Consider the following 12,844-nt stretch of genomic DNA (forward strand, 5'->3'; position numbering starts at 1 on the left):
CTGTGGGTGACAGCTACTCTCCTGCTGGAAGACCTGGTCTAAGGATGCAGGGCCCTGAAAACTGCCTGTCCTAGATCCTGTTAACCATGTTTATAGTACAACCCTATAAACATCGAGGCTTGAATGAAAATCTTGAGTTTTATTTTAAATGCTTCCAGTAACTTAGCTCGTTCTATGGGAGAAGCTTCTCTTTTGTCCTCAAACGGTGTAGGAAAATGCCTGTTTTCCAGAGTGTAATCTTTTCCTCCTTGCTACAACCAAAATATCTTCCAAGATACGACTTAAGAAGGGGAGGGTTGGGCTGGAGAGATGGCTCAGTGGTTAAGAGCACTGACTGCACTTCCAGAGATCCTGAGTTCAAATCCCAGCAACCACATGGTGGCTCACAACCATCTGTAATGAGATCTGATGCCCTCTTCTGGTGTGTCTGAAGACAGCTACAGTGTACTCATATATAATAAATAAATAAAATCTTTAAAAAAAAAAAAAAAAAGAAGGGGAGGGTTGTCTTGGCTCATGGCTTCGAAGATACAGCCCATCATGGTGGTGACAGAAGATAGCTGGTCAGTCGTTTCGTGTCTGCAATCAGGAAGCAGAGGGTTGAGCAGAAAATAGGGCGGCGTCAAACCCAAGGCCCTACCCCTAGTGACCTACCTCCTCTAGCAAGATTCCACCTTCTAAAGGGTACAACCTTCCCAAACAGCACCATAAGCTGGGGACCAAGTATTCAGACACACAAGCCCATGAGAGACAGTTCACATTCCAGCTGTATCATAAAGAGTTAGATGGTAAAAGTTTGCATCATATAGATACCTAATGAGCGGTGTGCTGTTATCCATGTCTTCTGGTATCTACCTCTTGTGTTCTCTACATCCATGTAGTAGTGAGCGTGCCCATGTTGGTGGTAAGCATGCCCTGCAGTGGTGAGCATGCCCCTGCAGTAGTGAGCATATCAATGCTTTATCCCACAGGAGAGGGTTCTCCAATGTAGGACTTGCTTGGGTCAAAGGACCCAAGTTTCTACATCAATAATCTAAGTTCCTCAGACTGTAGAAACCTGGTCCAGGGACTTATACCCCTGACACAAGTTTACAATGAGGTAAGGGACACAGAACAGCACAGCAAAGACACTGCTGTGGCTTTAATGGCAGAAGTGTCTAAACTAACTGTCCCCCAGATAAACTTACAACCCTACAGTGGCTGTGTTTGGAGAGAGAAGGTAACAAAGGTTAATGGAGTCCTCAAAGTAAAACTCTTATAACGCATTTAGTGCTCTCATAAGAAGAGACAGGCTAGGGCTGGAGAGACGGCTCAGCGGTTAAGAGCACCGGCTGCTCTTCCAGAGGTTCTGAGTTCAATTCCCAGCAACCACATGGTGGCTCACAACCATCTGTAATGGGATACAATAATCTCTTCTGATGTGTCTGAAGACAGCCACAATGTACTCATATACATAAATAAATAAATCTTTTTAGAGAGAGAGAGAGAGAGAGAGAGAGAGAGAGAGAGAGAGAAATCCTAAATGCACAGGCCTGGGGTTATTGAGATGGGAAAGAAGTCAGTCTGTGAGTGTTATTTAGACCACAACAGGCGTCTCCCTCAACCACAGGTAGAAAAGGAAATGGCCACAGAGTTATTTCTGTTTCTTCACAAAGCTTATCCTCTGGAGCTCAGTGCGGTTCCTGACACTTGAAGATGCAAGGCCGGCCCCTCCCTCGACAGCTCCCCTACATACACCCCTGCAGGCCATCAGGTCTGGCTCTCTTTGGGACCCCCTTCCATTTAAAACTTCCCATTTATACTGGTTCGCCTTGGGTCGTTACTGGGTCAGTGAGATCCACTGCTGGGTGTGTCTCTGATGGCATTTCCAGCTAGACCTCAAAGGTTCCGTGATAACCCATGGGTTAATTATCTTGATGGGTTCATAATACAAAGCAATCGTGAAAGGTGACCGAAGGTGGACTGTGGGACCGAGCTGCTGAAGGAAGTAGGTCACTGGGAAAAAGGTGTCACCTGCCCTCGTCCTGTGTCCCCCTTCTTTGCTTCCTGTCTTCCATAAAGAAGCTCTTCCTTCACATCGCCATGTTTTCTTCCTCATCAAGCCCACAAGCGTAGAGCCAGGTGGCCACAGCCTGGGTTCTTTGAAAGGAAATAGATTGCTTTCCCCTTAAGTTCTTTCAGTTAGGCACAGTGTTTATGCTGCCATCAGGACAGGATTTTCAATGTATGTTGGGCTTTTTAACCCCTCTTTGAAGCAGCATGTATTCCAGTTCCAGTGACTTCCATACCAAAGCATTCCGAGCCGGGTGATATTAAAGAACAGAAGGCCAGGCATCCAGCACTGTCGCAGCAGGGCTGGTCCTCTCTGAGGAGAGTCTTTGTGCCTCTTTCCTGACTCCTGAGAGTCACCTACAATCCTCAGTATTCCCTGAGCTCTTTGATACATGGCTCCATGTTATGAACAACAGGACGTTCCTCCAAACTAAACAGCCGCCATCTTTGATTCTCCTGGAACTGCTCACAAAAGCTTCTCACAGCTGGGCCTGTTGATATCACTCACAGGATGCAGGGATGGAAGGCAGACACTAGACCCTCACCTGAGTATCCAGCCGTCCCTCTCACCCAGCTGCACACAATTCAGCCTTGATGGTACGTAACCTGCGGAGACAGGCTAGATAGAGCATCTGGGTGGGGAAGAATTGGGGAGGAGTTTCCACTAGACCGCATTAAGGAAACCATCATCCCAGCTGGGTGTAGACCTTCCAGCGTGGCTGCTTGAAGATCAGCCATGTTCCTACCATAACCCCTATCTCATTGCTTGGTAAGGAAGCCTACGGAACTCACTGGCTCCCTAGGTGAACGCTAGGACCTTAGGAGGAAGGCTGGCTGTTGTTTGCAACTCTTCCCACGTAATGCCTTTTAATAACTGTGCCCATCTTCACATCCCTCTCCCCACCCCACCCCCGCCACCTTTGACTATGAGCCCTCTCCTTTCTTAAGGGACACTTGTCAATTGGATTTCGTTCTTATTTAAGCCTGGAATCATCTCGTCTCAACAATCCTTGGTTTTAAACTGTCAACATGACAAGCAACCTTGGATCACCTGGAAAGAACATCTCAGTAAGGGGTTGTCTAGATCAGATTGGCCTTCAGGCATGTCTGTGGTGGTGGTGGTGGGGGGTCATCTTAATTTATGTGGGGAAACTGGCCAGCAAGTGGGGAAGCACTGTTCCCTGAGTCTGAGTCCTGGGCTGTGTAAGAGCAAGAGAAAGCAAGCCGAACACCAGGCATGTGTGCACACTCTTCTGTCTCCTAGATGGAGTATGGCTCTCGCATGGCCAGCTGCTTTAAGTTCCTGCCTCCTTGCCTTCCCAATACTGTGAGCTGAAACAAACCCTTTCTCCCCTGAGTGGCTTTCTGTCTGGGGTGTTTTTTCCCCCACAGAGACAGAAATTAAACCAGGATACTAACTTACCCACTAACTTACCTTTCTCCAAATAGCATCACAGTCGTGGGCCAGATGGACACGGGAGTCGGGGGGGGGGCTACAATTTAACACACTGTACAGGCTTAACATTGTCCTTGGCCAGGCTGTTCCCTTCTCGCAGTTTGGCAGTGGGCCCTGGGAGAGCTGAGAGTTTGACTTTCCCTGTGGTGAGCGGGTCTCCACAGACTCCCAGGGGCAAGACCTGCCTCATCTATAATATGCCACTGCCTTGCCTTTTCACCCTGCCATCTGGGACAGATTTATAAAATCAGAAAGGAGACATTTTATGCTGCCTCTGGGAACTCAGCGAAGAAGAATCAGTTTAAAGGCGAAAGCTATTCCGATTACAGCACTGCCTAGGTTCTTATTTAAAACCTTCTGCCTCCCTCCTTCATGGCCTGGGCTATCGTGGCTTGCTGTGGGGTCCACCAAGCCCCATGTAGAATCTGATGGACAGCTGTACCTGTCTTCACAACCCCCAAAGCTTCTTCGGTTCACAGTGACATTCTAATGCTGTTCCAAGATGCCAAGGTGGGAAGTCCTTTCCAGAAGTCACTGTGCCAAGGAAGATGGAAGAGGCTGCCAGAGCCCCAGGACTTGGCAAAACCTAAATGAATCTCCAACCCAAATTCCAACTGTGGGCAGTCACAATGGCAGAGCTTCTTGAGAGACCTTTCCCCGTGTCTCTCAGGCACACTTGCTGGATGTCCTGTGCCCTGCATCTACGAACCTCCCAGATGACACCCGGGCAGAGCTGTGCTGACCCAACAGGGCAGGAGGAAAACGAGGTAGGTAATTTAGCCTCTACACGTTGAGTTCTGCTCATTTCATTGTTATGGTGCCGAAGCCAGGACCCAGGCACTGCCACGGAGGCCCAGGCCTGCCCTGCATATCTTAACATTATCATTTCTGTTTGTTTCTTTGGGTGGTTGGTTGGTTTTGTTGTTGTTTTGCTTAAAGATTTATTTATTTCTGCCTACACACCAGAAGGGGGTACCAGATCTCATTGTAGATGGTTTCGAGCTACCATGTGGTTGCTGGGAATTGAAAAGCTCTTTCTTTTTTTTTTTTGTTTTTTTTTTTTTTGTTTGTTTTTGTTTGTTTTTTGGGGTTTTTTTGTTTGTTTGTTTGTTTTTTTGTTTTTCAAGACAGGGTTTCTCTGTGTAGCCCTGGCTGTCCTGGAACTCACTCTGTAGACCAGGCTGGCCTCGAACTCAGAAATCTGCCTGCCTCTGCCTCCCAAGTGCTGGGATTAAAGGTATGCGCCATCACTGCCCGGCTGAAAAGCTCTTTCTATGGAAGAGCAGCCAGTAATCTGTTGGGGTTTGGTCTTGCTGTGTATTGTAATGCTAAGTGTGGGTCCCCAAGACCTAGAGTCCACACATAGACCCAAGTGAAGCTATGCAACCCTGCCCTGAAGTTATTTATGATTGGTAAAGATGCCGACAGCCAATAGCTGGGTAGAAGAGACATAGACGGGGTTTAAGGGTCCTGGGCTTGAGGGTCGGAAGAAAAACACAGGGGAAAGAAGGAAGAAAGGAGAAGAGAGAAGCTGACATGGGTTAGGTGAGTCAAGAGAACATGTCCTGAGACATTGGAGTTGAGAGCAGCCCAGATGAAACATAGTAAGTAATAAATCAGGGTTATCAATAAGAAAGTAGATTCTAACAGCATAGAGGGTAGATATCTTCCCAGCTCTAGTGCTGATTAAGGCTTATTGTAAATATAAAGGTTGTGTGGGTCTTTTGTCTGGGAACTAATAGTCAGGGGCCGGGTAGAAACCGTGGATTGGGATTAAAAAATTCTACAACAGTGATCTTAACCTCTCAGCCATCTCTCCAGCCCGGTTTTAGGTTTGTTTTGTTTTGTTTTTGTTTTGTTTCAAGACAGGGTTTTTCTGTATAGCCCTAGCTGTCCTGGAATTCACTGTGTAGACCAGACTGGCCTCAAACTCACAAAGATCCACCTGCCTTTGGCTCCCAAGTGCTGAGATTTAAGGGGTGAGCCACCACATCCAGCTAACAATGTCCTTTAACAGGTCATTTAAAGTAGTTAAGAAGATCCTGAAGAGGGGGAGAAATTCTAGTTATCAAAACATTCTAAAAGTTTTTTTTTTTAAAGATTTATTTATTTATTTTATTTATGAATAGTACACTGTAGCTGTCTTCAGATACACCAGAAGAGGGCATCCAATCTCATTACGGATGGTTTTGAGCCACCATGTGGTTGCTGGGATTTGAACTCAGGACCTCTGGAAGAACAGTCAGTGCTCTTAACCGCTGAGCCATCTCTCCAGCCCTCTAAAAGGTTTTTAATCTATTTATTAGTGTGTTAAGTCTGACACAAAGAAGTCAAGGGACAGAGAGGTGGCTATTCAGTGGGCTAAAGATAGTCCACAGTAGATTATAACTAAGATCTGGACCTGCCTCATTCTAACCTCTCCAGTCACTGAAATTTCAGTCAGTCAGTCAGTTAACCTCTGCAGACACAGCTGCTTTCCAGGAATTCTCCTTCATAACAAACCTCGGTCAAGACAAACAGTGTTTTTTCTCAGAGCAGGTCCGCCATTCCTCATGACTGGGCTGTGGCACCCACAGCTCCTCTTCACTCTCTTCCTGGCTGAATTTAGAACCATCTGTGAGACCAAGGCACGGCTCTGGGTGTGAGAGGGCTTTTCCAGAGAAGACGAACTAAGACCCACCCTGAATGAGGCTTGAGATGCCACGTAAAAGGGTAGAGGTGGAAAAGCCACCTACAATAGGCCTTCTCTCTTGTTCCCTCAACTTCCTTTCTTCTCCCTCGCCACTGTGAAATGAGGTCCTCTACTCCTCTCCCCTACTTCCCAACCCACAGGGAGCAAGCCTTCCTTTCTCATCAGTTATTTCTGTCAGGTTTGGGCACAGTGATACAAAAAGCAATATATGTTAACTGCTTGGTGGTCAGAGCCCTGGTCTCCTGACACAGAGGCAAGAGAGCTTTGGCGGAGGAGTCTGAGCTAGTCACTCATGCTCAAAGGTCTCCAAGCCATGTGTTGGGGTCCCCACCTCTTTATCATTACTGCCCCGACCTGGGTACTGTTGACCTTTGAGCTAAACAAATCCTCTGTGCTTCTGTCTTGTGCACCACAACACAATAAGCAACACTCCACCCGGAGTGTCCCTCCCAGCCATGACAAGTGACATACCCTAGCAATGCTTGATCATTGGTCCCTTGGCTTCTTAAGTACCAGGCCGGTGGGGTTCATTTCTCCTTTTTCCTCAGTCACAGCCATTGCCATAGCAACACCAGCATCTCCCCAGGGCTTCACCCTCCCCTCTCCTCCTTCCATGCTGACACTGGTAACGATCTTAGTCATTGAGATGCTACAGCATCCGTGTTTGCCCATATCACATTTCTCCAGCAAGGGGGATCCTCCTACCCAGCTCTGATAAACGACAGCCCATCTCAGTCTGAATTGAGGACCTGTTTTTTCTGGTCAAGGTGTTGATAGACCATCACTCAGTTGTCCTCGCAGGATACAAAGCTCAAGCTAAAACAATTGAGGTATGCTATATGGAAAGAGGCTGGGGTAAAGACAAGGGATCAGGACTGTCCAGAGGATGGTGTGGTCACCAGGGGTCAAGCATAGTGAACCTGGGACCACTCTGGGTCAAAGGGGCCAGAGCTTAAGTGTTTAACAAGCCCTGTGTAAAAGGCAGTTCTAATGTTAGGGTCCTGTTCCCCACTTGGTTCTTGATCTGTCAGTAAAGAAGGCCATGGGCTAATTGCTGGATGGAAGGTACAGGAAGGACTTCTAGGTCACTGGAAGAAAAGGAGAGTTGCAAGGAAGGAGAGAAGAGAGTTTGCCATGCTTTGGAAAGAGGAGAACCAGAGTTTGCCATGCTTTGGAAAGAGGAGAACCAGGCAACCATGTGAGGTCTTGGGAGGAGCAGTGGGCTGTGGCTGCTCCTGTAAGTGGGAGGTCAGAGATGTCTAACAGGGACTAGATTCAGCTGACTGACTAAAGTTAGTCATGATACGGACAAGTTTTTCCAGGCAGGAGATAGTAGCGCCCAGCAGTAGTTGTGCCAAGAAGGCAAATTGTAAATGAACAATTGTGTGTGTGTGTGTGTGTGTGTGTGTGTCTTTTATCTGTGGATTGAAGGGAAGCTGGGAGGGGGCTGGTAGTATGGTCACTTCCTGGAGGGAAGGTGGGTAATACAGAACTACACACAATGCCCTGGAGGCCTCCAGTTACAAGCAGGAGGCTATTTTGGAAGAGTAGGTGATGCTTGTACACCAGCCAGAGTTGAGGACTTGATCTTCACCTCATCCCCTAGCTCTTGATGGGGCTCGCCATTGACTGAGTGCATCATGGTTTGGTGTCCCCAGTGGGTCGGTCAGTCTCAGAGTACAGAGAAGACAGAAAGTGGGGCTGGAGGCATCTGAGCATGTGCCATGCTCCTGGGGCCATTGCAGACTGTCGCTTCTACATGGTGGCTATATCCTGTCATGATCTTTCAGAATTTCTTTCTGCGGCAACACTCTGCCATGTGCAAAGCTGGCTCCTGGCTCTGGCTCAGGCCAGACGCCACCTCCTCAGAGGTTTTTCTGATCCTTTACCAGAGTCAGTGGTCCTTAACCCTTAGAAGGGATGCCTTATCCAGACAGAAATCTTCAGCCCCTAAAAGCAAACCTACCTCATAGTAAGTACTCTATGCACGCATGTCTGTCTATCATTAGTCTTCTGTGAGTGAAGGCTCTGACATTTACTTGACATAGTCCACACATCTTTATTTCCTCATTCCTCCACACATACATGTGTGCATCTAGGTGTCCATTCAAGTATCCATCCACCTATTCATAGACGCAGAGATCCATGCATCCATGCAGCACCTACATATCACATATCCACTCATACATCCATGACTCTATCTGCCCATCTGTCCACCAAATCCATCCATCCACCCACCTGCCCACCATCCATATACCCACCCATTTATCCACTATCCATCCATCCTCAAAATATGTCTCCCTTTTCCTCTCCACACCAGCATCATTCAAAACAAGCCTATGACATAAACATCACCATCACCAAGTGCTTCTGAGACAGAACCTCAGAGGGAGGATAGATAGCCTTGCCGTTGGCAAAAGGGAAGGCAGGCTATCTGTGACAGTTAGGTCTTGTAAACTTGACACATGCCAGGGTCCTCCGAGAAGAGGAAGATTGGGAAAATACCTCCATCAGATTGGCCCATGAGAGGGCACAGTCCACTGTGGGCGGCACCACCCCTAGGCAGGTGGTCATGGGGTATAGTAAGAAATCAGGCTGAGCAAACCACAGAGAGGAAGACTGTAAGCAGCGTTCCTCCATGCTCTCTGCTTCAGTTCCTGCTCTGACTTCTCTGAAGGATGGACTCTGATGTGGAAGTGGAAGCCAAATGAATTCTTTTTTCCCCAACATTTTTTTTGGGGGGTCATGGTGTTTATCACGGCAACAGGAAGCAAACTGGGGCAGCTGCTCATCTCCACTGCAAAATAACTAACAGGGTACAGTGGCCATTTCTCACTCAGGAGGCAGAGGTATCCTGTGGCCATAGCTGTGCTCCTCATTTGCCCAGCAGAACGTGCACCATCTAATGTTCAAAAAGCGTGCACACCCTGATGTTCTTTAGCTTATTTAAGGACAGCATGGCTTTTACTTCCTAAGTAGCTTTAACAACAATGCAATAAAACCACGGACCCTCAAGCCAGTCACAGAGAGGTTTAAATGCACTCAGGTACCTAGATTGGTACTCCAAAGAGATAGGTCCTCAATGCGCCTGAAGCGAGGATGTTCCCCTGCCAGGTACCGCCGTGTAACATGTTAATCCCACTGCTCAGACACCTCAACTCCACAGCTGAAGAGCTTTTCTAAACAAGGCTGGCCTGCTTCCCGAAGAGGTTGGTACCTCGGACTTGACACCCGTTCTTGTGTCTGTGCTTTTTCTCTCTAGAGCTGGGGAATGAACAGGCAGGTAGAGCTCCAGTCAGCCGGAGAAGCAGGACAGGCTGTTGTATTTGATGGAAGCACGGGGTGTGTGGTATCCTCACGTGCATAAATGCACCAACTCGTGTCTCTGATTATAGAATCTTTCAAGAGACACGGGTACAGTAGGGCAAAGGCAGCTGGGAGAAGATTGCGAGTGTTCTCCTGCAGAGAAATGAGAAGAGTCTGAGACGGCAGGAGAACCACCAATCAACGCACAGTGATTCCACGCACCCACACTCACACCATGCCCTAGAAAGGTGTGATGTTGTAGGCACAAAGATCCTCGGGCTCACAGATCACTAGGGAAGCCAGCAATGTTAAACACACAAGGACCTCTTCTGCATGGAGTCTTGAATAGATTAAAATATCTATTTTCCCACCCAGAAGGCTGAGAGTGGGTTTTGTTAATGACCTGGTGGCCTTTCTGCTATCTGTAGAGATAGACCTCCTCCACCTTATGCTGTAGAGGTACACCTTACCCAAATTCCCCAAAATGATTGTCCCAGACTAATCCCTCCCTGGACCCATCCTTATGGGAGATGTCACATGTCCTTTATGGTCTACCAACTTCTATCTCAGAGACTACACTAGATTCTAGGTCATCATTACATAACCCACCTGTATGGCCGCATGTACTTTGTAAAGGGGTTTCTATTTAGCCACACCTTAAGCTTTATTGTACACCCGGAATTGGTCTGAATGTTGCCTGGGAACCTTTTTCCAAGTGGTCCTGTGTTTTAAGTGTACCAACAATGAGCCACCTGGCATTAGACTGACCCAGGTTGATGAAGTCAATCTGTACTGGGTTTTCATTCTTATCTCTTCGAGGGTCCTCTTTCCTGAAGCAGGCCTCTATACCCCTCACTCCCTCTTGCAGTGTGAGGTTATCAACTGTCAGTCAATCTGAGGGCCTAAACAGGATTGCTCAGTGGTTAAGAACATTGACTGCTCTCACCAAGTGCCTGGGTTCAGTTCCCAGCATCCACATTCATGACAGTTCACAACTACCTGTAACATAGTTCCAGGGGGCCTGATACCTTCTTTTGACTTCCAAGAGCTCTTACACACACACACACTGTACACATATACTCAGAAAACTACACACATATACATAAAAATAAATAACTTTAAGAACCTCTGAGTTCTACATGCACACACACACACACACACACACACACACACACACACACCTACGCCCTTGCTATGTAGTAATTTCTCTGAATCAAAATATTCCATCCCTGGGAGAAGCTTGTTAAGATCAGAAATTCAACAACTCACAAGTATCAGGAAGTCCCCAAAACCCACCAGATCCACAAGGTTCCTCTTTCCCCAAAGCTATCTAAGCTGTAAGAACTACTGGGGATGAAGTGACTCTCTGAACACAGAGATGCCTGCAGGCTGTGCAAAGAACTCCAGGGATAGATGCATGACCTTGTCACCTATGCTGGAAGGGGCTTTGGTGATATAACTGTGTTTGAGTTATCTGCGTTCCTGTGAGTAACCCCCAAACACTTACTGACTTAGCTAGTTTAGACTTTGGTAGTGTCTTTACTTTGGTCCATCATCAGTTTCCTATCTGGGACCAGGAGATATTTGTTCACAGATGGGAAAAGGAAGGTGAAGCCCTTTGCTATAAACCTGCACCAAAGAGACTTAGAGCCAACAGAACAGCCAAGAGCAAAGCGTGAAGCAAATTGAGCAATAACATAAAAAAGAAGTAGGAGCATCCATTGAACTTGGTGTACAAGACAGATTCCCATGAGGTCGTGGTGATATTAGTCAGAGGTTGGAGAGACAAACAGGGAGAGAAGCTGGTTTCCCATGCAGAAGGATCTGAGGTTTGTGTGGGAACACTGTACTCAGTCAGGAGGTGGAGAATGGTCTGCATATAGTCGCTTCCTTCCCGGAAGAACTAAAAGATAAACAAACAAATAATTCTACAGGGAGAAACTTGACAAATACCACCAGCCAGCTGATCAAGGTCAGGACCTTGTAATGAGCCCTACACATTTCCTCACTTTTTATACAGCACGAGGGAGCTACAGTTTATCTTAGCCTTAGCCCTGCAACCCCAGGCTGCACAGGAGAAAAGAATCAGACAAATCCTAATTAAGGGAGAGTTGACAAAAGGGGCTGACTGGGCCTCCTTAGAGATGTCAAGGTCATCAAACACGGGGGGGGGGGGGAATGGCTGAGAAGCTGCCACATCTTCGAGGAGAGGACATGAAAAGTGTCACACTGGATCTGAGGACACAAAAGAAAGACAAGGCAACCCCGAGGAGCCTGAATAAAACATGGTGTCTTGTTAGTGCTAATGTACCGATGTCAGCTCATTAGTTTACCAAATGTGCCCTACTATTCTAAGATGTTAGCAGTCAGGAGAACCACTCTGGGACATCTGGGGACTATGCGTTCTAGCTTAGCAATTTTTCTATAAGTCTAAAATAGTTCTGGCATAAAAAAAAACCTATTTAAAAATATAATTATCAAAGCAACCTCTGACTCACGATTATGATATTAAAATGTGGCCCCATCATACCCAGTCATTCTCCAGGACATTTCTCATAGATTTTTCCAAAAGTTCCACTCTTCTCTCTTGAGTGATTCGGATGGCAAGATGTGAAACTGGACATCCTGTCAGTGGATTGTAACACTGGCCACATGGGAAAGTCCACAGGGTGGAGAGGAAGGCACAGACAGACAGAAAGAGACACAGTGTGTCCCTAGGTCCTATTGTATCTAAAACCAGCTCACCCCTGGACTTTTAAAAAGTAAGACTGCCTGTGCACATGTTTATAGAGTTGGGGTGTTCTTTTGCTTCTGGGTATTCTACTACACCTCAGCTGGTCCTCTAACTTAGAAAGGAAAGACATTTGGGGATCACATGAAAGTATCATCAGATCGGCTGAAGCATGCCTGGGAATCTCTCAGAGGAATGGTTCCAACCTATTTTCTTTCAAAGCACCAAACTTCCCTAAGCAACAGCCAAACATGCTAGGTCTTTGTGTTTCATGCTTGTCTGAAGAGCAATGGGCCCTCAGATGTCCATTTAAATGGCCATTACAGTCACCCTTGCCATGGGTTTTGAGGAGGAGTGGAGATTTCTATTTCAATGACAATTCGGCCCTGCATATCACTGAGGTTCCCAGAGCAACTTCTGCACAAGCACCATGGGTCTCCAGGGAGACGGCCTTGGGAAAGAGATGCCGCCACACACCCAGCCTCCACTGGCGGCTGGTCATCAGCCTGCTTCCTGCCTAGCTGGCAGCAGATGTGGTTGAGGAGGTGCCCCATGCCCGTGGAGACAGTAAAGCTCAAAGCCATCCTGCTGCCCCTTGGGATTCTGG

Source organism: Grammomys surdaster, unplaced genomic scaffold (assembly GCF_004785775.1).
Source record: "Grammomys surdaster isolate TR1022 unplaced genomic scaffold, NIH_TR_1.0 183, whole genome shotgun sequence".
Classification (NCBI taxonomy): Eukaryota; Metazoa; Chordata; class Mammalia; order Rodentia; family Muridae; genus Grammomys; species Grammomys surdaster.